Consider the following 26,406-nt stretch of genomic DNA (forward strand, 5'->3'; position numbering starts at 1 on the left):
AACTCTTGCAGTGTGTTATCTTCAGATCTCTTCTGTTCTTTTTGAGAGTTTCAACTTCCTTGCTAAAGGATTCATTCTGCTCAACTAGTTGCTTTTTTAGTTCCTGAAATTGTTGTTATGACTCATTTTAGATCTCATTTCATTCTGAAGTACCATCCTGAATTCTCTGTCATCTGAGTTGCATATTTCTATGTGTGTAGCTTATTTTCTGGAGTTTTTTCTCTTTCTTTCTGAGATGCCTTGTCACCTTGGTTGTTCATGATGTTTAATGGACTATTTCCCCACCTGGGCTTTAATGGAAATGTATTCTGCTGTTTTTCCAGAAAGAAGATTTATTATATAAAGGTCCTTCTTTAGCCTGGTGCAAAGAAGGCATTTTGTTTTCCAGTCGGTGGCATCTAGGCCTCTTGGATCCCTGCTTTATATAAGGCTTTAATAATGCCTTTTAATTTTCTTGTAGATATTTAATCACTCTCTCGCTGCCCTCAGTCAGCCCCTGTTAGTGTTAGCAACAGTTTTGGTAGTGTTTTTTCAGATTCCCCTGGGTCTCTGCGGTGTTTGGTCTTGAAGGATATGTTGTGAGGGGCCCTCTTGGTTGGGGGTTGGGTGCTGGGGCTCAGCCTTGGTTTTGCAACTGTGGCTGGTAAAAATCAACTGTTGTTTATCTGCTATCCTGCTTCTCTTCTCTCTGACCTGATAACTGGGCCCTGCTGCTGGCTGTGTGGAGCTTACAGCTCTTCCAGGCAGAGCTGTTCAGCAAACTCACCTCACTTTCTCCTCTCCCCCTCCTCCTACAGGGAGCTATGGTGGCTGAGAGAAGCAGCTTATTTATTTCTCCCAGTCCACCGCCTGACACCCAGGGTTCTGACCTGTGGTAGCTCTTATGCGTAGATCCCATATTCAGACGTGCTGGTGTGCAGTTTGGGTGTTTTTTGTTGCGTTTTAGATGTTCATCTTATTGTTGTTTCAAGAGGAGAGGTCTGGGGATGTCTCTCACTCTACCATGTTTCTCCAAAATCCGATCTGATTTTCGTAGCTTTATAGTAAACCTTGAAATTGGGTAGTGTCAGTTCTCCAATGTTGTTTTTTATTTCAATATTGCATTGGTTGGGGTTTTTTTCCCTCTTATATAAACTTTAGCATTTGTCCAAAAAAATAACTTGCTGGGATTTTGATTGGGATTGTTTTAGTTGGGAAGAACTGATATTTTGACAATACAGGTACATGGACTACCCCTCCATTTATTTTGTTCTTTGCTTTTTAAAAACATTTTTAAAATTTTATGATTACAGTTGGCATATGATATTAATTTCAGTTGTACAATGTAGTGATTAGACATTTAAATAACAAAGTGATAACATCAATGAATCTAGTACCCATCTGACACTGTACATTTATTATAATATTATTGACTATATTCCTTATGCTATACTTTACATCCTCATGACTACCAACTTGTACACCTTAATCTCTTTCCCTTTTTTACCAACCCACCAATAGCCCTCCCATCTGGCAACCATCATCAAAATGTTCTCTGTATCTATGAGGTTGTTTCTGTTTTGTTTATTCATTTATTTTCTTTAGATTCTACATATCAGTGAAATCATATAGCATTTGTCTTTCTCTGTCAGACTTATTCCACTCAGCACAGTAACCTCTAGGTGCATCCATGTTATTGCAGATGGCAAGATTTCATTTGTTTTGCCCAAGTAACATTCCATTGTGTGTGTGTGTGTGTGTGTGTATATGTACTATATATATAGTGTGTGTATATATATATATATATATATATATATATATATATCCAATCCTTTATTCATTCATTCATCTATTAATAGACATTCATGTTGCCTCCACATCTTGACTGTCGTATATAATGCTGCAATATTGGTGCACATGTCCCTTTGAAATACTGTTTTGGGTTTCTTTGGATAAATACCCTTGTTTCTTGTTATATTCTTTGTTTCAAAGTCTACTTTTTTTAGTGTAAGTATTGCTACCTCAGCTTTTTTGTGTTTACTTCCATTTACATGAAACATCTTTTTCCAATTCTTTCAGTCTGTGTGTGTCTTTAGATCTGAAGTGAGTCTCTTCTAGGCAACATATTTAAGGGTCTTGTTTCTTATCCATTAAGCTACACTATCTTTTGATTGGGGCATTTAATCTATTTACATTCAAAGTAATTATTAACAGATATGTAGTTATTGCCATTTTATTCACATTTTTCATCTTTTCACTTCTTCTTAAGGAAGTATGTCCAGCATTTCCTGTACTACTTCTTGGTGGTGATGAATTCCTTTAACTTTTTCTTGTCTGGGAAGTTCTTTATCTGTCCTTTGATTCTAAACAACAGCTTTCTGGGTAATGTTGATCGTAGGTCCTTACTTTTCATCACTTTGAATATTTTATGTCAATTTCTTCTAATCATCAAAGTTTCTGTTGAGAAACTAGCTGACAGTCTTATGGAAGCTCCTTTGTAGGTAACTAATTGCTTTTCTCTTGCTTTTAAGATTCTCTCTTTATAGTTAACCTTCGGCATTTTAATTATGATGTGTTTGAGTTTTGGCCCTGTTGGATTCATCTTATTTGGAACTCTCTGAGCTTCCTGGGTTTATATATCTATTTCTTTCACCAAAATATGGACTTTTTCCATCATCGTTTTATCAAATAGGTTTACATTTTCTTTGCTCTCTTATCCTGGTATTCCTATGATGTAAATGTTTGTATGTTTGATGTTGTCCCAGAAGCCCCTTAAACTATCTGTTTGTTTGTTTTTTTTTTTGGATTCCCTTTTCTTTTTGCTGTTTGATTGGGTGTTTTCTGCTATCTTATATTCTAAATCACTCCACTAAAGGTGTATCTGCTTCATCTAATATACTCTTGATTCTTCCTAAGGTTCTGGTCTGTTCTTTCTTTTGGGACTAGCTTCTTTATCTTCTCATTTTGGCTTCCTCCCCATGTTTGTTTCTGTGTTTTAGGTAGAGCTACCAAGTCTTTCTTAGTAGAGTGTTCTTATGTAATAGGTGTCCTGTGGGGTCCAGTGGTGCAGTCTTCCTGGTCACCTGAGTGAGGTGCTCCACGTATGTCTTTTGTATGGGTTGTATGTGCCCTCCTGTTGCAGTTGAGCCTTGGTTGCTGTTTGTCAGTGGGAGGAATTGACCCTCAGGCAATTTGTGAAGATGAGCTAGTGACTACAGTGGAGGAACTGTTGAGCAGGGGCTGATCCTATGGAACAAGATTTGCTTTAGCAGGGCTCTAGTGCCTTCCCAGTCTGCCCTTTGGGTGTGTCACCTTTGTATATGACTGAGACCAAAGATAGCCACTGGGTATGCAGGTCCATGCCATTTAGGAGGAGCCCACAGCCTGTACCCTGCCTGGGGCCACCTGGCATGAACCACTAAGCAATCTGCACATAGCCACTCACGCTGAGCTTGTATGTGTCTAGAGTGGACAAGCAATGACCTGAGACCAACTGACACTAATGCTGGGCTTGAAGATGCTCAGCAAGAAGTATAGGGCATGCGAAGGCCTGATGCTGCTTGTTTTAAGTCTGTGAACCTTTGAGAGATTTTAGAAAAGTCTGAAGCATAATCCATTTATATGAAAAGTCACTGGAAGAGTCTTGGGTGGGCCCACAAGTTGGAAGTGGCAGATTCTCAGAAAATCATCATGGTGGGATGACTAGTGTTAGCGAGAGTGATGGAGACTCAGATATGGTGTTGCTGCATCTGCATGCTGGGTGGGGTGAGGGTTTAACAGAGGAACAGTAGATTTTACCAGCATTTCTGTCTGTGAAAAAGCTATCCCTCCAGTCCTTGCCCAGCAGCTAGACAGTTTAGTTCCTCCCCATGTGTTCCGGATACCTTTTGAACTGCTGTCCCAGCACTGGAGCTCTGAGAAAGTTCATCAGCAGGTAAGTCCACGCACTGGCCCTTTATGAGGAATGCCTGGGACTCTTGCAACCCTTCATCTCACTCGGCCACAATCTCCACTGATTTTCAGACCCAAATATTTTGGTTATTTTCTTGACACTGGAGCCCTGGGCTTGAGTCTGGTGTGGGGGTAGGACCTCTCACTCCTCTGAGGGAGATCCCCACAGCCAAGATATGTCTTTTGATTTTTAACTCCCACATGTAGGTGTTGGGACCAGCTTTTTCTGTCTCTCTCTCCTACCAGTCTCAAGGTGGCTTCTGTATGTCCTTAGTTGTAGAACTTCTGTTAGACTTCAGGTGACTTTCAGTGATAGTTGTTCTGTAGTTGTAATTCTGATGTGGCCATGAGAGGTTGCAAGCACAGTATTTACCTACTTATCTTGACTGGAATGCCTTCTAGCACTTTTATTTATCAAAGTTGATAGTTTTTCTCATTTAGAACATGCATATATTTTATTAAATGTATAACTAAGCACTTTATATTTGGGGTGCTAATATGAATAACATTGATTTTATTTCAAAATTTCCTTGTGTGTGCCCTCCTAATATAAAGAGAAGTGAATGACTTTGGGGTTAACTTTGTATCCTGTAATGTTATCATAATTGTTTATCAGTTCCAGGAAATTTTTGTCAATTTTGGGGGATTTTCTTTATAGATAATTATGACATTTGTGAACAAAGAGAAGTTTATTTCTTCCTTCCTGATCTGTATAACTTTTATTTCCTTATCACATCTCATTTCATTAGCTAGAATTTTCAGTATATGTTGTAAAGGAGGGGACATCTTTGCCTTGTTACTGATCTTATTAGGAAAACTCCCAAGTTTCTCAACATTAAGTATGATGTTAGCTGTATGTTTTTTATAGGTATCAGGTTTAGAAAGCCCCCATCTTTTTCTGGTTTTCTGAGAGTTCTTATCATAAATGAATATTAGATTGTGTCAAATGTTTTTCTGCATCTATTGCTATAATCTTTCAATTTTTCTTTTTAGAGCTTGCATTGTAATTGATTTTTGAATGCTGAACCAGCCTTGCACACCTGGGATGTCTCATTTGGTCATGGTGTATAATTCTTTTTATATATGGTTTGTTTCAATTTGCAAATATTTTGTTGAGGATTTTTGCATCTACATTCATGAGGTATATTGGTCTGTAATTTTCTTGCAATGTCTTTGTCTGGTTTTGGCATTAAGGTAATACTGGCATCATAGAATTACTTAGGGAGAATTCCCTCTGTTTCTATCATCAGCGATTTTTAGACAATTGGCACAATTTCTTCCTTAAATGTTTGGTACAAACCACCAGAATATCCCTGAGGTTGGCACTCTTTGTTTTGGGATATTATTTATTTATTTATTTAGTGTTTTTGATACATATACACCTATTCAGGCAGTCTATTTCTTCTTGTGTGACTTTTGGAATCCCGTGTCCTTCAAAAAAATTATCAATTTCATCTAGCTTTTCAAATTTGTGGGTATAATGTTGTTCATATTATTCCTTTATTTCTTTTAAATAAAGGAATCCATGGGATCCGTAGTGGTATCCCCTCTTTGATTTATATTATCAGCAATTTGTGTACAGTCTCTTTTTTCTTAGATAATTCTGCTACAGGTTTATTGGTTCTGTTGATATTTTCCATCAACTTTTGATTTCATTGATAGTCTCTATTGGCTTTGTTTCCAATTGTATTGATTTCTACTCAAATTATTCTTTATTCTGCTTAATCTGAATTTAATTTGCTCTTCTGTTATTAGTTTCCTAAGGTGTAAGCTTAGATTCTTGATTTTTAGGTCTTTCTTCTTTATTAATACGATGCATTCAGTGCTATAAATTTTCCTCTAAGCACTGCTTTTGCTGCGTCTTGAAAATTTTAATTTATATTTTCACTTTAATTTTGTCTAAAATATTTTTAAATCTCTCTTGAGATTTCCTCTTTAACTCCTATTTTACTTAGAAATGTGTTGTACTGATCATTTATCTGGGCATTTTCAGTAATCTATCTGGTATTATTTTTAGATTAATTACATTGTTGTCTGAGAACTAATAATACAACTATCATTCTTTGACTCATCTTTTATACATGAACCTTACGAAGTGTTTCAATGCAGCATATATACAACTATTCAACTATATATACATCTACATATAACTATGCAACAATAGTTATATACGACTATGCAACAATAGATATATACATCTACATATACAGCTATATACAACTAACTTCAACCATATGTACAGCTATATACAACTAGTTATCTATATATACTGCTATATAAACCTATTTAACTAAACATACAGCAGCTATATATTCAATGACATATACAACTTCGTATATATACAATATATATACAACTATATACAACTATGCAATACATATACAGCTATAGACAAGTATTCAACCATATTTACAGCTATACAGTTCAACTAAACATATACCAGCTATACACAACTGATCAACTGTACATACAGCTATTCAACAATATATACAACTATTCAACTAAATATATAGCAGCTATATACAACTATTCTAATATATATTATCAATGCAATAATGTCCAACCTTATAAAAAACATTTTCGAGAATTTATTATAGTTTATTAGAGAATCAAGGTATCAATGAATTCAGAAAAACATCTGGAGAATGGCAGTTTTGCAATTCCTTCTATGCATTTAGAATCAAAGAAGAGAACATAAAAAGCATTATATTAAGCCCATAGGTAGTAGTTTAAAAAGGCAAAAGAAAGCAAAGTGGGGAAATGTCTACGATTGGATAAAAAGTAAAATGAGAGATACATACTTCTAGTACATTGGTGGGTATAGGATAGTTCACATTTCACACTTACAGTAAATAAAGATGGCATATGAGCAACAAGATAATAGTGAGGAGTTTTGGTGAATCTGTTCCTATGAGAGTGGCTATACCTAGGAGGGTTTTGAAAAAGATCATTACTATGGGATTACAAAGGTATGTTAACATAGATACACAAGAACAATGGACAGGGCTCACTTAAGTCAAAGTTTAAAGTGTTACTAAGGTAGCTGGGGCATGACTACCCACCATACCTGTCCCGTTAGGGATTTATGATCAGATCATCCTATGTGGTTACTTATAGTCACTGAATCTGTCAGGCCTGCCAAGTAGCTATTTTTTTTTCAATTAAAATTCCCCTTTTTGGTCATAAATAAATCCAAAGGATGCACTGATGACCAAACTTTGGTTGAATAATGTAGTCCCACGTCACTGGGAAAGCTCATTACTAGGATGTTTCAGTATCAACATTGTCTTGTTGAAATGGTGGACCACTGAGGATGGGACAATACAATAACTGCGGTATGTTAAGTTGAGGCCAAATTTTCTCAGAAAGGAAAGTCAGGTAAATAGGAGGCAGGTGTTATGGGCCTTTATTGTAAAAAATACACTGGATCATTTCTAACCTACAAGCTTTCATGATCCAAGTTTTGCAGTCTGTCTCACTTTTTTTGTTGTTGTTGTATTTTACATCTAGTATATTTACACATAGTTTGAAGGCATAACCATTCATTTCTTTGGCTTTTGCAATCTGACAATGAGATGCATTCCTATTGCTTGTTATTTTTTTCATTTCTTTTTGGAAGCTCCTGAGTGTCATTCATTATTAATCCAATTCTTGATAGTACAATTGGGAACTGTAATTTTAAGGTTTAAGCAGGGCTAGTGATATAAGAACACAACAGGGTAAGTTACAGTTATCATCTAAAAATTCCAGAGGCCATGGGGACAGTAACCTGTACATTTTCTGTGCCTCAGTAGCCATTATAGATGTGCTGTTGCCATTAAATAGTTACAGCCTGAGAGCAATTAGTATATGTTATGGACCCAAATGGTGAGTTCCCCATATCATGGTTAAGGGGATAAAGGTAATTCCAGAAATGGAATTTAAGTCTAATAAGGGAGGATATTAGAAAGACAGATATTATTTCAAAAGAGAAGCAATAAAGAGAATTAAAGCTTGTTTTATACATCTTCAGCAATTATTAACAGTTGGGCTACATAAGAATGAGATTTGAAAAAAGTCCAGAGAACAAGTATATCATCATCCTCATCCTCATCATCCTCCTCCTCATCATCATCATCACCATCACCATATTCATATAAGTAAACACAATCAAATGTTTTCTGAGTTCATATTATTCTGTAAGTATACAGGCCCTGTTGACATCTTGTGATAGCTGTCTACCCCTGATGTTGGTGGCTTCTCACCCTTGTGGAGTCTTTGATATCTGTTGTAGGTGAAAGCAAGTGGCAGAGACAAGGGTAGATGTTCATTTGCAGTTACATACCTTCAAAGATAAGAAATGTGAATCCAGAGAGAGTTCTGGTCAAGATAGTAGAGTTGGTAAACATTGGCTTGGTATTCACATGACCACATTAAAATTACAACTAAATTATAGAATATTCAACCTGAAGAACCATCTAAAGACTAGCTGAAAAGAAGTCCTATAACTAAAGATTTAAAGAAGCCCTACCAAAACTAGTCAGAGAGGTGGAGACGCAAAAGGGGCAGGCCCACCACACATATGTAGAAATTGAAGATTGGGAAGGCTATCTCAGCTGCAGAGGTTCCCCCACCCTAAGGAGTGAGGGCTCCCACACCTACGTTGAGCTTTCCAGCCCAGAGCACCGTGCTGGGAAAAGGAGCCCCCACAACATCTAGCTCTGGAAATCAGCAGGAATTCTATTCTTCTGGGTGAGGTTGAAGGCTCCTAGAAACCTTAGCATCCTCTTAATGGGCCTGCACACAGACTCACTCGCAGGCACTCACCCTGGGCTCTGGCTGAGAAACAGCAGCATGGAAGGCACCAGGAACATATAGGGAGAAACTGAGTGGTGTGGCTTCAGGGCTAAGGCTGGAGGGAGAGCTGCCATTGTCCCTATGTTGAGCCTTCCTCCTACACAGCCAGTGGGTGAATGCCATCTATTGGTGTTGAGCCCTCCCACAAAATGACCAAATTGGAATCTGCATTAGTCTGGTAAACAATAATGCAAAAATTCAATAATTACTTTAAATGTAAAAGAAATGCTCCAATCAAAAGATACAGGCTAGCTGAATGAATAAGGAAACAAGACCCATATATATATGCTGCCTACAAGAAACCCACTTCAAATCAAATTTCACACATAGACTAAAAGTAAAAGGATGGGAAAAAATGTTCATGCAAGTGGAAACAAATAAACAAAAAAAGCTAGGGTAGCAATACTTAGACAAAATAGACTTTAAAACAAAGGCTGTAAGAAGAGACAAAGAACATTACATAATAATAGAAGGATCAATCCAACAAGAAGACTTAACTCTAGTAAACATTTATGTGACCAACATAGGAGCACCTAAGTATATAAAAAAAGCAAATATTGACCGACATAAAAGAAGAGATCGACAATAATACAGTCATAGTAGGCGACTTTAACATCCCATTGATACCAGCAGACAGATCTTCCAGATGAAAATCAGGAAAGAAACAGTGGCCTTAAATGACACACTAGACCAGATAAATTTAATTGATATTTGTAGAGCATTTCACTCCAGAGCAGCAGAATATACTTTTTTTTTCAAATGCACATGGCTCTTTTTCCAGGATAGACCACATGTTAGGCCACAAGACAAGTCTCAGTAAATTCAAAAATACTGAAATTATATCAAACATCTTCTCTGGCCACAATATATGAAATCAGAAATCAATTACAAAAAAAAAAAAAACACCCTGAAAAACACACAAACACATGGGAGCTAAATAATATACTACTAAACAATAAATGGGTTAACAATGAGATCAAGAAAGAAATCGAAAGATACCTTGAGACAAATGAAAAGAAAACACAATGACTCAAAATCTTTGGGGCACAGCAGAAGCAGTCCTAAGAGGGAAATTCATAGTAATACAAGCCTACCTCAAGAAATCTAACCAAGGGGAGCTTGTGCTTTTGCGCTGTTTAAAGACTCATGCGCTCCACTGGCAATAAATTCTAACAAAGTTGTCTGAGCGTCCAATTTCCTCCATCAGGTGTCACTTCCTGCAACAGATTTCTCGTGCATTGGCCAAGAAGTGTGGAAGAATGGCGTCCACATTTGGTGGACTTCGGGTACCCCACTGAGGAAACCCCAACTTGCCCTGTAGATGCGCCTGCTGAGTGCGCACCAGGCATTACCCTGTGTGGATGCCTCACTGGATGGAAGGAGAAGCCCCAGCTGCTGGTCCCAGCAAGGATCAGACAATGGAGGAATGAGAAAACTAGGATGCATTGGAGCCACGGTAAGGAAAAACCAGGCAAAGGGTAGCTAACTGAGGTCCTGCCCCATATAGGGTGAAGGGGAGCCTGATCATCTCCCAAGGTCATCTGAGTACTCTACAGACACAAAAAAGCTAAAGGAATTCATCACCACAAAGCCAGTATTGCAAGAAATGTTAAAGTGACTTCTTTAAAAAAAAAAAGGGGGGGGGGGAGAACATAAATACAAATAATGAAATGGCAATAACTATGTGCTATCAATAACCACTTTAAATATAAATTGATTAAATGCTTTGTTCACAAAACATATGGTAGCTGAATGAATAATAAAAAAAAAGACCCACACATATGCTGTCTACAAGAGACATACTTTAGATCAAAAGACAAATGAACTAAAAGTAAAGGGATGAAAAATATTTGTCACAAAAATGGAAATGTAAAAAAGCTAGGGTAGAGACAGAAGGACATTACATATTGAGAAAGAGATGACTCCAACAAAAAGATATAACCCTAGTAAACATTTATGCACCCAACATAGGATCACCTAACTATATAAAAGAAACATTGACAGATATAAATGGGGAGACCGACAGTTCTACGGTAATAGTAGAGGACTTTAACACAACTTTGATACCAACAGACAGATCTACCAGACAGAAAATCAAGAAAACAGTGGCCTTAAATGACACACTAGACCAAGTGGATTTAACTGATATTTTTAGAGCTTTTCACCCTAAAGCAGCAGAATATACTTTCCTCTCAAGTGTGCATGGAATATTTTCCAAGACAGACCACTTATTAGACCACAAAACAAGTTTCAGTAAATTCAGAAAGACTGAAATTATATCAAATGTCTTCTTTGGCCACATATGAAACTAGAAACAAATTACATAAAAAAACCCTGAAAACCATACAAGCATATGGATTCTAAACAGTATACTACTAAATAATAAATGTGTTAATTCGGTTAAGGGAGAAAAATCAAAAGATACCTTTAAAAAATAAAAGTGATGATAAAATGACTTAAAATCTAAAGGACACAGAAAAAGCAGTCCTAAGAGGAAAATTCATAGCAATAGAGGCTAAGAAAAAGAAAGACCTCAAATAAACAATCTAACCTTACAGTAAAGGACTAGAAAAAAAACAGTAAAGCCCAAAGTGAGTAGAACGGAGGAAATAATAAAAATCAGAGCAAAAATAAACAAAATAGAGTCCAATACAAAAGATCAATGAAATTAAAAGCTGGTTCTTTGAGAAGATAAACAAAATTTATAAACCTTTAACCAGACTCATTAAGAAAAAAAAAAGCGAGTGAGAGAGAGAGAATACAAATAAATAAAATCAGAAATGAAAGGAGAAGTGACAACTGACTCCACAGAAATACAAAGAATTATAAGAAAATACTAGGAGCAAATATATGCCAGCAAATGGGACAATCTAGAAGCATAGATATATTCATTAAAAACATGCAATCTCCCAAGACTGAGTAGAAGAAGTGGAAAATCTAAGCCAACCAATTAGTACTAATGAAATAAAATTATTAATTAAATAACTTCCAACAAAAACATCTGAGACCAGATGGTTTTACAGGTGATTTCCACCAACCATTTAAAGAAGAATTAACATCTATTCTTCTCAAACTACTCCAAAAAACTCAAAAGTAGGGAAGACTCCCAAGCTCATTTTACAAGTCCACCATTACCCTGATTCCAAGACCAGAGAAAGGCATTACAAAAAAAAATTAAATTATAGGCTAATATCCCTGATAGATGCAAAAATCCTCAACAAAATATTAGCAAACCAAATTCAGCAATACATTAAAAAGATCATACGCCTGATCAAGATGGATCTTTTCCTTAGGATGCAAGGTTGGTTCAGTATGCACAAATTAACTAATACATAAACAAACTGAAAAATAAAAATCATATGATCATATCAATAGATGGAGAAAAGCATTTGACAAAATCCAGCATCCACTTACTATAAAAACTCTCTCAAATAGAGGAAACATGTCTCAATATAATATAGGCTATAAATGACAAACTCACAGCTAACATCATAATCAATGGGGAAAAGCTAAAAGCCTTTTCCTTAAGATTAGCAACAAGACAAGGGTGTACACTTTCACCACTTTTATTCAACACAATATTGCAAGTCCCAGCCACAGCAATCAGAAAAAAAGAAATAAATGGCATCCAAATTGGAAAGAAAAAAGTAAAACTCTTATTTCTTAGATGATGTGATCCTATATATAGAAAACACTAAAGATTTCATCCCAAAACTGTTAAAACTGATTAATGAATTCAGTAAAGTAGCAGAATACAAAATTAATATTCAAAAATTGGTTGCATTTCTATATACCAGTGATGAACTATTAGAAAGAGAAATTACTAAATGGGATTTACATCCCATTAAATAAATAAATAAATAAATAAATAAATAAATAAATAAATGAATGAATGAATGAATAAATAAATAAATAAAATATACCTAGGAGTACATTTAACAAAGGAGGTTAAAGACCTATACTCAAAGAACTATATTTCATTGAAAAAAATTGAAGATACAAATAAATTGAAACATATACTGTGTTCATGGAAAGAATTATATCGTTAAAATATTCATAACTACACAACGAAATCTATAGATTCAATGCAATCCCTAACAAAATACCAGTGGCATTTCTCACAGAACTAGAACAAATAATCCAAAACTGTATATGGAACCATATATAATTCTGAATAGCCACAGCAATCTTGAGAAAGAAAAACAAATTTGGAGGTATCACACTACATGCTATCCAACTATACTACAAGGCTATAGTACTGAAAATAGCATGGTATTAGCATAAAAACAGACACATAGTTCAAAGGAAGAGATATAGAGAGCCCAGAAATAAACCCATTCCTACATGGTCAATTAATCTATGACAAAGGAAGTCGAAATATAAACTGAGATAAAGACAGTCTCTTTAATAAATGGTGCTGGGAAAACTAGACATAAAAGCAAAAAAAAAAGGAAACTGGACCACCCTCTTACACCATATATAAGAATAAAGTCAAAATGGATTAAAGACTTAAATTTTAAGACTTGAAACCATAAAAGTCCTAGAAGAAAACATTAGGCAGTAAACTTTCTGACATTGCTCTTAGTAACATTTTTTTATGATCTATCTCCTCAGGCAAGGGAAACAAAAGAAAAATAAAAACTAGGACTACATCAAACTAAAAAAGTTTTGCACAACAAAGGTAACAATCAACAAAATTAAAGGACCACCTACTGAATGGGAGAAGATATTTCCCAATAATACATCTGATAAAGGACTAATATTCAAAGTTTATAAAGAACTCATGCACCTCAACACCAAAAAAGCAAACAGTCCAATTAAAAACAGGCAGAGGACCCAAATGGGCATTTCTCTAAAGAGGAAATACAGATGGTCAATAGTTACATGAAAAGATGCTCAATGCTAATCATCAGAGAAATGCAAATTAAAACCACAATAAGATATCACCTCACACCTGTCAGAATGACTATCATCAATAAATCAACAAACAAGTGTTGGCAAGGATGCAGAGAAAGGAGAACCTTCTTGCACTGTTGGTGTGATTGCAAAATGGTACAGCCACTATAAAATACAGTTTGTAAGTTCCTCAAAAAATTAAAATTAGAACTACCTTATGACCCAGTAATTCCCCAGAGATAGTTATTCAAAGAAAACCCAAATACAAATTCAAAAAGATATATGCACTTCTATGTTCCTTGCTGCAGTATATACATTAGCCAAGATATGGAAGCAATCTATGTGCCCATCAATAGATGACTAGATAAGGAAAATGTGGTACATATATACAATGGAATATTACTCAGCCATAAAAATGAAATCTTACCATTTACAATGACATGGATGGCCCTAGAGTATATTATATTAAGTGAAAGACAGAGAAAGACAAATACTATATAATTTCACTTAAATGTAGTAGAATATAAGGAACAAAATTAATGAACCAGCAAAACAAATGCAGACTCTAGACACAGAGAACAATCTTGTGATTGCCAGATTTTGGGGTTGGGGGTGGAGGGCTGTGAAAAAGGTGAAGGGATTATAAACTACAAATTGGTAGTTACAAAATAGTCATGAGGTTGTAAAGTGCAGCATAGAGAATATACTAGAATATATTATAATAACTATGTATGGTGTCAGATAGGTACTAGAGTAATTGGGGAGATCACTTTGCAAATTATATAAATGTCTAACCACTATTATACACCTGAAATGAATGTAAAATAATACTGACCATCAACTCTAATTGAAAAATTAAAATTAAAAAACTACTTAAAAGTGCATGTGTAAAATATGTTCCTAAGTGTAATAGAATTTAGTTGCATACTTGTTAAAGTATGTATTCACCACAATGTGCTACATTTAAGAAACTCTGTAAATTCATATGTATAAAATGTTTTTAAAATGCCAGTGCTATATAAATGAATAAGTACTGTTATTTTATTAAAAGAAAGTGATAGCCAAATCATGGTGTGTGAAACACATTGTATGTGAAGTCACATACATAAAAGGTGCTTCTGTAAGTGATAGGAGTTCAGTGATATTTCAGTCAAAGAATTTTTTCATCACATTTGCTTTATTTAATTCACTCTTCGAAGGTAGTATTTTAAAAGTTTGTCTAAGAAAGCTACTTAATTGAAAGAATATGTTCAAAATAATGTGTTGCATGGAATAAATTAGGTAATATCACAAAAGTTTTAAATATATATTCTAAGAGTTACAGCATTTTGTTGTAATTAAATTGCTTCATTTCTGTGAAAGAATTTCTTCACAACAATGGATGATTTTATATACTGTGTAAATGCCCAAGAATAGAAGATGTTTATAAAACCATTTTATGATGCATAGAATACACTATATATATAACATGTATAAAACATGTATCTATAGTGAAAGAATTTTAGTGTGTGTGTGTGTGTGTGTGTGTGTGTGTGTGTGTGTGCAGAGAAAAGATTGATGGATGCCAGAGGTGGGAGTGAGGTGTGGGAGAAATGGGTGAAAGGGGTCAAAAGGTAAAAACAGTTTCTAAGAGGAATAAAATTTTGTTATATCAAGTAGTGTTATCTCAATGAAATAATGTGTTCACATGTTGCATTTCATAAATTCTAGAAAAATCTCTGGTATAGAAAATGTTTATAAGATGTCAATTATTTCATTAAAGTGGTATTCACACACTGTTACATATAATAGAATATGTATAGTCACATGTGAAAGATGTTTCAAAGAGTAATATAACTGTTATATTTGAGTAAATTTTTTGTCAGTGAAAGAATATGTTCACCACATGAGCTGCATTATTAATACTTTCTGTAGAGACCTGAGTATAAAAGATGCTTATAATAATTCTAGAAGTATATGTGAATATGAAAAGCGTTTTTTCAGTGAATGACTGTGTTCATGACACTGAAATACATTAAAAACATTCCATAAAGTCACATGCATAAAATGTTTCCAAGAATGACAGTTGTGTATATGAATAAATGCAGTTATTATTTCCTTAAAAGAATATTTTCACCACACTGTAATGCATGGCAAACATTATGTGACATCACATACATAAAAAATGCTTCTGAGGGTAATAGAAATTCATTGCCTGTGTGGATGTTTCAGTAAAATAATGTTTTAAGTACACTACATTATATTTAAAACATTTCGTAAAGAAACATGTAAAGAAAATATTTCTGAAAGTGGTGTTTGTATATATGAATCATTTGTGATGCATTTAATACCTGTTATTACATTTAATACATGTATAAAATATGCTTCTAGGAATAACTATGTAAATAAGTATGTGTATGTGTATATACACACACATACATATATATACATACATATATATACTTAATGTGTTCATCACACTGTGGTGCATGGAATACACTATATGTTACAGACGTTAAAAGATTTTCTTTAAAAGTGATAGAATATAATAGCATCAAGGTACTATTGGTTCAATAAAAGAAAAGGTTCACAAAGGTATTGCATTCAATGCACTCTGTAAAGGCATTAGTATCAAAGATGTTTCTAAGAATGGTGGCTGTATATGTGTTATCTCAGCGAATAGATGTATTCAATACACTGCGTTGTACTTAACAGACTAGTATAAAGAAAGTTTATAAAAATTCTAGTTATACAGAAAACCCCAGGAACAAGCAGCTTTGATGAAATATTCTACCAAACAATTAAGAAAAACTAATGTCAATCCTTCTCAAAATTTCCAAAAAAATCAAGAGGAGGGAAAACTTCCAAACCTATTCTACAAGGCCAGCATTATCTTGATATCAAGCCAATATAAGGACACTATAAGAAAAAAAAAACTATAAGCCAATATCCCTGATGAATACAGGTGTAAAATTTCTCAACAAAATATTAGCAAACTAAATTCAAGGATACACTGATAATATTATCCACCGTGACCAAGTGAGATTTATTCCTGTGAAGCAAGGATGATTCAACATAGGCAAACTGATTAATATGATGCACAACATTAACAGAATGAAAGATAATCACATGATTACCTCAAAAGATACAGAATATCACTTGACAAAACATCTTTTTATGAAAAAAAATCTCAACAGATTGTGTATAGAAACATATCTCAGTATAAAAAAGACCATATACAACAAAACCCATGCCTAACATTATACTCAAAAGTGAAAATCTGAAAGCTTCTCTAAGATCAGAAACGAGACAGAATACCTGCTCTCACCATTCTTATTCAATATAGTACTCAAAGTCCTGGCTAGAGCATTTAAGCAAGACAAATAAAATATGCCCGAATTGGAAAAGAAGAAGTAAAATTAATAATACATGAAGATATTATTTTATATATAAAAGATTCCAAAGGCTCAACCAAAAATCCTTTGGAACTAATGAAAATGTTCAGTAAAGGTGCAGGATATAAAATCAATATATATTAAATCAGTTGTATTTCTATACACTAATAATGTAATGTATGAAAAATAAATAAAGAAACCACACTATTCACAATAGCATCAGAACAATAAAATACCTGAAAATAAATTTAACCAAGAAGTGAAAGACATGTACTACAAGATGTTGTTGAAAGTAATCAAAGACACAAAAATGGAAAAATATCCCATATTCATGGATCTGGAGAATAAAAATGTCCATTCTACTCAAAGCCTTCTATAGATTTAAAGCAATCCCTACCAAAATCCCAATGAAATTATTCGCGGAAATAAAAATAAAACTTAAAATTTAAATGAAACCACAAAAGACCCCGAATAGTCAAAGTAATTCTGAATAAAAAAGAACAAAGCCAGAAGCATCACATTTCCTAATTTCAAACTATATACAGTTAAAGTAATTAAAACAGTATTGTACTGACATGAAAATAGGCACATACACCAATGGAACAGAATGGAGAGTTTTGATATAAGCCTCCACATATACAGTCAACTATTATTTGACAAGGAAGTCAAGAACACTAAATGGGAAATTAGTCTCATCAGTAAATGGTATTGGGAAAAACTAGATAACCACATAAAGAAAAATAAAGCTGATCTCCTAGCTTACGCCACTCTCAAAATTGACTCAAAATGGATTACAACTTAAATGTAAGATTCAAAACTGTAAAACTTCTAGGAAAAAAATATCATGTTATTGGTCTTGGTAACAATTTTCTGGATATGACATCAAAAGCACAAGTAAAAAAATCAACAAGTGGGACTACATCAACCATAAAGGCTTCTGCATACCTAAAGAAATAAGAATAAAAAATTTCAGGATGGAAGAAATATCTGCAAATTATTTAATGAAAAGGGAGTTAAATTCAAATATATAAAGAATTCATACAAGTCAATAACAATAATCCAGTCGAGTGAAGAAGACTCTGAATCTCAGTCTCTACAGTCCAAGGAAGCCTACATTTAACAGGTACACATCATCCTTTTGAAACAAAGGCTAGGTGCTCCAAACTGTGGCACCAGTAGATATTCTCACAATGAGCTTTTCCAATGACTACAATGCCCTTCTCATAACAAATTGGGTCTAAGGGAAAAAATGGTCCTGGTTCCTAAAATGCAAGGCATACTAATGAATACAAAAATAGAGCTGGTCCTAAATTACCTTGAGCTCCTTGTCCTTAAAACTTCTCTCCAGAAAGACCCAGGGCTTAGTCACATTAGTATACTTCACACATTAGGTGTAAAATAAATATGCAAACACAAACCAACATGTACACACACACACAGAGGCGCGCGCGCGCGCACACACACACACACACACACACGCAAGCCAGTTGTTTCTCCCAATAGCTATGAAGTGTCTAGAATTCTTCCAAGGAATAGATGTCTTCTCCTAGAGACTTTCCTCTGAAGAACAGCCTCAGGGCATTGCTCTCCCATTCTCACTCAGGTCAACTGCCATAACCTAGCAATGTGGAAGCTGGCCACCTCAATAAGGTCTCTCCATCAGGCAATGTTCTCTTTTGAACATGATGGAGACATCTGGAGGCCCACCCGAATGCCTGCTCAGGGTGGTGGAGTTTCCCAGAAAGGCAAACAGGAGCCCACAGGGTGTTCTAGGTGGCAATGGGTATATGGGGGTATAAGAGCAGGTCCTGGTGGAAGGGCAGAAAGAGAACAGACTGGTATGTGCTGAATGTCAGGAGAGGTTCAGAGAATGGCAGAATCAAGGATGCTCCTGCCATGACCACTCTCCCCAGAAAAATCCCATTTCAGGAGGTCTAAGGGTGACATCAGGAGTGCCTTTTAATGAGAAACCTCTGGATGCCTCAGGTGCTGGAGGCCCTTCATCCCAGACTGTTCCTTAAGGAGTCTAGCTCATGCTACCTATAGAGAAAATCCTCATTCTCATTGATGCTTCACCACTCCCCCCAACTCAGAGTTGAAGTACAGAATGCTATGCCCCAAGGGCAAAGCCAGGAGGTGGGAGGGACAAGATTTTAACCAAAGACTGCTGGGAGAAAAGCTGGAGGAGGTTAGAACAGTGGAGTGAACTGTACAGGCTCAAACCACAAATCTATGGCCTTCCAGATGGTTTTAAGACCTAGGGCAGCAAAGCAGTTTTTTGATGAAGAACCCTGGGGCTCAAATCCAAAGTCTGCCAAGGTCCAAGGCTACAGCCACCTAAAAATGCTATTCCATTATGAAATCAGGAAATAAGGTGTCACATTGGCAATCTACCTGAATGCGAGCCCACCTGATAATACCCATGCGCATGCACACACACATACACACAATTTTAAAAGCAGCATGGTTATTAGATGGTTAATCATTTTTCACAATCTGATAAAAAGCAAGTTTGAAAATATGTTGAATGAACATAAAACTTTAACAAAACATGTATATACTTTCTGAATTTGAAAATAAATAAAATAAATTAATCAAAACAATAAATTAAACAATAAACAAAATATTACACTGTGAAAATAATACATCTACTCCAATTTTTCAATATATTTTCAATTACATCAATGCCATTGGAAATTAATCACTTAGAGAATAAATAAAAGCATACAGAAAGGCACATTTGTCTCCCACAATCAGACACTCGCTATGTCCACAAATCAACTGGAAATTCCCAAACTGTGTATCTATTTCTCCTTTCTGTGAATCTGTATCAGGTTTTCTTTCCAGAAACAATTCTGAATCAGTAAAAAATACTATATCACGCTATGATTACTTGTCGGAACACTCAACACGTAGATACTATTGTAAAAAGACTTGGTAACAGTATAAGAGAAACTAATCAATAAAATACATAGAAACAACCCATAACCCACTAGTTAACAAAAATGTCTCAAGAGAAGCCACTTTGAACGAGAAAATAAATTATGCTAAAATCAGATCAGTATGGCAGTTCCTTTAAAAACTAAAAATAGATCTACCATATGACTCAGCGATTCCACTTCTGGATATTTATTCAAATAAAATGAAGACATTAATTCAAAAAGATATATGCGCCCCTATGTTCACTGGAACATTATTTACAATAGCCAAGATATGGAAGCAACATAGGTATCCATTAATAGATGAATGGATGAAGAAGTTCTGTTATATGTGTCTTTGTGTGTGTATTTATATGTGTGTCTGCATGTGTGTGTGTATATGTGTATATATATGTGTGTGTGTGTATATATATATATAAATTATACAACAAAAAATAAAATCTTGCTATTTGTAACAACATGATGGAACTAAAGGGTATTATGCTAAATAAAATAAGTTGGACAGAGAAAGACAAATATCACACAGTTTCACTTATACGTGAAATTTTTTAAAAAAATGAATAACAACACAAAACAAAAATTTACTCAGAAACAGAGATCAAAGAGATGATTGCCAGAGGGGAAGGAATGGATGGTGAATGACAAAGGTGAAGGGAAACAGAAACAATAATATTGTGACAAATTTGCATGGTGATGGGGGAACAATCAAGATGGGATACAAGGTAGATGCTGTGCACACCTTTTCTTGCGGCCACACCCAAAATATATGGACACTACAGAGCAACCATCATGGGGAGTTGCCTGAGATCTGGCTGAACAGAAGTCCTACAACTGGGAACATACATAAGAGGTCACCTTAAGACTAGTAGGAGGTGTGGAGATGCGAAAAGAGGTGTGGAGATGTGAAATGGACCAGTCCTACAACCACATGTGGCAATCGAGACTCAAGAGGGATATCTTGGCTGCAGAGCCCCCTCCACCCCTGAGGAACGAGGGGTCCCAGCTCCACAGTGGGCTCCCCACCCAGGGTTCAAGTACCTGGAAGAGAAGTCCCCACAACTTCAGGCTGTGAAAACCAGCAGAGGTTGTGACTGAGTGAGACAGAGGGCTGTGGCAATCACAGATGTTCCTCTTAAAGGGCCCACACCCAGACTTACTTGCTGACAGACTCACTCGCTTTGAGATACAGTGCTGGAGCAGGTACTTGAAGATCACCAGGGATATGTGGGGAGACAATGACTTACTGGGCCTCAGGGCGAGGGCTGGAGGACTTTCTCTGGGATAGAAGTACTGGCAGTATCCATTGTTCCTTTATTGAGACCTCCCCTCTCCCAGGGTGTGGATGCAGGCACCGCTATATCTGAGTCTCCAACAACCTGAAAAACACAGGTTGCTCTGCCAGGTGATTCCCTGAGACTCTATCTCTCCCCAGCTGCAGTCCCATCCAAGCTACCTCCAGGGGTTTATTCCATGCAATGGCCTATGTTGGCTCTTGTTGTGAACTTTCCTAAAGTCTCTCAATGGCTCATAAAACCCAAAGAAGCAGCTTCTTGCCATGGCAGGCCCTGTACCTCTTGCTAAGCAGCCCCAAGCTCTGCATTAGCAGCAGCTGGCCTCGGTTCCTGGCTAGGTCTATCAAGGCACCTGTAAGCCCAGCATGGGTGATATCCATCTGCAGATTGCTTGGTGACACCTACCAGGTGGCCTCAGAAGTGCACAGGCTACAGGTGAACTTGGCCTGCAGCTGGCCAATCAAAGGAAGCCCTTAGGCCAGCATACTCATTGGCCTGCTTCAAGTATCACCAAGCCTGAGCACCACCCAGAGCTACATCTATGGAGGATGCACCTGATGCAGACTTGGCAGGAACTAGAATGCTGCTAAAGTGAATTAGGCTCCGGAGCGTCAGCCCCTCACCAGCCAATCCTCACAACCAATCAGCCCGAGGGTCAAACCTTCTCAATGACATGCAAATAGCAACCAAGGCTCAACTACAGCTGGAGGGTACATATGACCCACACAAGGGCCACACCTTCAGCACCTCCTTCAGGGGACAAGGGACAACTGTGCCACTAGACCCCTCAGGACACCGATCTTATGTATAAAGCCACTCTACTAAGACCTAGAGACTTAGGAGCCCTACGAAATACATAAAAACAGACACTGGGAGGCAGCCAAAATGGGGAGACAAAGAAACATGTACCACATGAAAGAACGAAACAAAGTTCCAAAAAAGACCTCAACAAAATGGAGACAGACAATCTTCTAAATGCAGAGTTCAAAACATGGGTGCTCGATGAACTTTGGGGAAGAATAGATGAACTCAGTGAAAACTTTAAGAGATAGAAAACATAAAAAGAGATAGAAAACATAAAAGGGAACCAGTCAGAAATGAAAAATACAATATTTGAGATGAAGAATACACTAGAGGGACTCAACGAATTAGATGAAGCAGAGGATCAAATCAGCAATTTAGAGGATGGGGTAGCAAGGACACGCAATCAGAGCAGCAACAAGAAAAAGGAATTTTAGAAAATGAAGATAATTTAAGGAGCGTCTGGGACAACATCAAGTATAACCATATTTGCCTCATAGGAGTACTAGAAGAGAGAGAGCAAGAAATTGAAAATCTATTTGAAGAGATAATAACAGAAAACTTTCCTAACCTGGTGAAGGAAATAGACATACAACCTCAGAATGCACAGAGTTCCAAACAAGATGAACCCAAAGAGAACCACACTAAGACACATCACAAAATGCCAAAGGTTAAATACAAAGAGAGAATTTTAAAAGCAACAAGAGAAAAGCAGTTGGTTACATACAAGGGAGCTCACATACAGCTGTCAGCTGATTTCTCAACAGAAACTTTTCAGGCCAGAAGGGCTTGGCACAAAATATTCAAGGTGATGAAAAGAAAGGACCTACAACCAAGACTACTCTACCCAGCAAAGTTATCAGTTAGAATCAAAGGACAGACAAAGAGCTTCCCAGACAGAAAAAAGCTAAAAAGGGTTCATCACCAACAAGCCAGTATTACAGGAAATGTTGGAGGGCCTTCTTTAAGAAAAAGAAAAAAATATCTATCAAATATATGAATAAAGAATGGCAATAACTAGATATTTATCAGTGAATACTTCAAATGAAAAAGAATTACATGCTCCAATCAAAAGATAGGGTGGCTGAATGGATAAGAAAACAAGACCCTTACATAGGATGCCTACAAAAGACTCACTTCAGATTAAAAAACATACACAGACTGAAAATAAAGAAATGGAAGAAGATGATGGACCTAGAGGGTATTGTGCTGAGTGCAGTAAGTCAAATGGAGAAAGACAAAGCTATACGATTTCACGTACATGTGGAATCTAAAGAATAAAGTAAACAAACAAACAAACAGAAGCAGACTCATAGATACAGAGAACATTTTGAGGCTTACCATATGAGAAGGGTGTGGGAGAATCAGTGAAAAGGAGGGAAGAGATTAAGAAGTACAAACTGGTAGTTACAAAATAGTCATGGAGATATAAAGTACAGCATACAATGTCAGATGAGTACTAGATTTATTGGGGTGATCACTTTGTGAGTTATATAGATGTCTAATAACTATGTTGTACACCTAAAACTAATATAACATTGCATGCTGACTATAATTGAAAAATAAAAAAACTTTGCATGAGACAGATGGTTACTAGAATTAGTGAGGCGATCACATTTTAAGATAGAAAAAGTCAACTCACTATATTATACACCTGAAACATAACTAATATAATATTGTATACCAAGTATACTTAAAAGAAAAAAAAAAAAACAACTGAGACCAGTACATCTTCTGTAGATCCACAGGCAGAGGAAATGTTCTACCCCAATACATTCTTATACTCATTTATATTGTTAATTTCTCTACAACTTTAAATTATTCATAAATGAAAAAGTATATTAAAATTTACATCATTTAAAATTTTAATTTTATTTATACCCAAACCAGAATTTATTATTCACTAACTTTTCTGGCTTTAAAGAAACTAACTTATCAACAATGTTTTAATATTCCCTTCTTAAGTTGTCTCATTTTCAGATGAGAGTATTTCTATGTTTGACATCTTCTCCTAAGCCAGTCATAAATACAAAATTAATTCTTGCAAAATTATTATACAAGAAAGGGGCTGGGAGAAGGTGATGGGATAAAGGGATTAACTGTATGGTGACAGATGGTTAACTAGACTTACAATGATGAAGACTATACAGTGTAAACAAATATCAAATTATAATGTTATACATCTAAAATATATATAATCTTGTATATCAATTTTACAATATCATCAAAGAAATAAATGAAAAAATATCACATGAGAAAGTAAAGAACAAAGCATGTGGGAGCATTCTAGAAAATGAAAGGTTCTATACTCATTATTTAGAAAATAGTGAGAAACCAAGAGAAAACAGTAGTAAAGCTCCCCTTCAGTTGTCAAGGCCCTGAAGCAGTTTTTTCCTCCCCGTGGACTTGACTCCAAGTTGTCCTGAAGCCGAGGAGGAAACGACTACTTTTCCTTAAGATTCTGTGCTGACTTATGCTAAAAGACCATGCATACAGAACGCAGCCCAAATATTGTGAGTTATTCGCCTCTTGATGGGCAAAAAGGTGCAGTGCAGCAAGCTCAAACCAAGTTGTTCTGCATTGGCTGTGCCCTTTCTTGGAGGGCCTGGGTGAACTGTTGAAATTCAATGTTCAGATTATCAATGCCATGATTGAAGAAGTTCTCAAAGAGATGAACACATTGTTCTGTGCCCAGGTGGGAATTTATAGACATAACACAAAACTAAGTTTAAAGACAATATACAAAATTCAGTTTTTTATATAACACTTATTAATAATTAAACTATGAAATAAAAAATACCAGTTAAATACACTAACAAAGAAAAAAATCGAGTATAAATTTAACAAAATATTTACATATTCTGTAGAAAAATTATGAAATACTCCCGAAAGCAATAAAAATAAGTTAAATGCAATATATTATTATAATTGAAAGATACAATATTATTATTTTGTCATCCTTCTTAAATTAATCTAATGATCCAGTGAAATCCCAATAAAAATATCAGCACATTTTGGAGATTTGTACAAAGTTTGAATAGTATAGACAATACTGCTAATGAACAAGGCGATGAACTCACACTTCTCAATTTAAAAATTAATTATAAAGCTATAATAATCAAGAGAGCATGTTATTTTAAGACAAATAGATACACAGATAAATGGAACAGAACAGAGAGTCCACGAATAGACTTATGCATGGACAGACACCTGGACTTTGGTCAAAGTCCAACAAAGGTGCTTCGACACAGAAAAGATAGTATTTAGTTTTTGGTCTCTAATCTCTGGACTTTTAGCCTTTAGTCATCAATGGTACAAATGGGTGACTATGTGGAAATAAAGGAAAAAGACACGAACTTTATACTTTAGATATAAAATGACTCAAAATCACTCATCGACTTAAATGTAAAATGCAAAAATATACAAAATAAAATGCAAAACTTAGCAGAAAATCTACATGAATTATAGTTTGAGAATTAATTTTCACATAAAAAAGCTTAATCCATAAAAGAAACAGATTTATAAAGTGAACTTTATTAAATATAAAATGTCCACTCTGTGAAAGACGAGGTTCAAAGAATGGAAAGGCAAGCCTCTGACTAGGAGCTTTACAAAACATGTATCTGAAAAACACCTGCATTCAAAATATTCAAAAAACTATAAAACTCCATAATAAGAAAACAACTCCCCAAATTAAGATATATAGATCAATAGATAAACACCTTATCAAAAAATGTAAATGCACAGAAAATAAGCATATACAAAATGCCTAACATTGAGGAATTAGTGTAAAATTAAACTGATTGTGCATTAGTGAAAAGCAAATTAAAATAACAATGAGATACCTTGCCTATCTATTGGAATAGCTAAAAACCAAAAACAGACAATTCCAATTGCTGCTGAAAATGTGTGACAATGTGAAATCTCATTCATGGTTGATAGAAATACAAATAGTACAATCCCTTAAGAAGACATCTTGGCAGATTCTTACAAAGCTAAGTATAGTGTTACCATATGATGCATCAATTGTGCTCCAGTGTATTTGCCCACTGTTGTCAAAACATACATCCATAGAAAAGAAAAAACATAGCAGATTTACTCAGTAGCCAAAATCTAGAAGGAAACAAGATGACCTTTAATAGGTGACTGACAACCAAATGTGGTACAGTGGGGTGGTACACAGGGGCTACAGGCACAGGATACGTAAACCAGACAGGGGCTAGAGGAAATAGTAAGTAAAACACTGGTTGTCTATATAGACTAAAGGCACAAAGAATATTGATAAATGTGAGCTACTATAGGCTGAAACACAAAGTCAAGGGATAAAATAGGATGCAG

At 35.5% G+C, this 26,406-nt stretch overlaps 1 protein-coding gene across 2 annotated transcripts in view; it reads right to left on the bottom strand.

The window, feature by feature from the left end:
• The window catches only part of PLEKHB2 (pleckstrin homology domain containing B2), a 99,502-nt gene that overhangs the window by 14,501 nt on the left and 58,595 nt on the right, over positions 1-26,406 (bottom strand). Inside the window, exon 10 of one of the 2 annotated variants that reach the window (XR_004955571.1) lies at positions 5,116-8,254. The exons of the other annotated variant lie outside the window; for it this stretch is intronic. The gene's annotated coding sequence lies outside the window, so the exon portion shown is untranslated. Of the gene's footprint in view, positions 1-5,115; positions 8,255-26,406 lie in introns of those variants that run through there. 2 annotated transcript variants of the gene reach the window in all.

This window comes from Rousettus aegyptiacus, unplaced genomic scaffold (genome assembly GCF_014176215.1).
Source record: "Rousettus aegyptiacus isolate mRouAeg1 unplaced genomic scaffold, mRouAeg1.p scaffold_m13_p_2, whole genome shotgun sequence".
NCBI classification, from domain to species: Eukaryota; Metazoa; Chordata; class Mammalia; order Chiroptera; family Pteropodidae; genus Rousettus; species Rousettus aegyptiacus.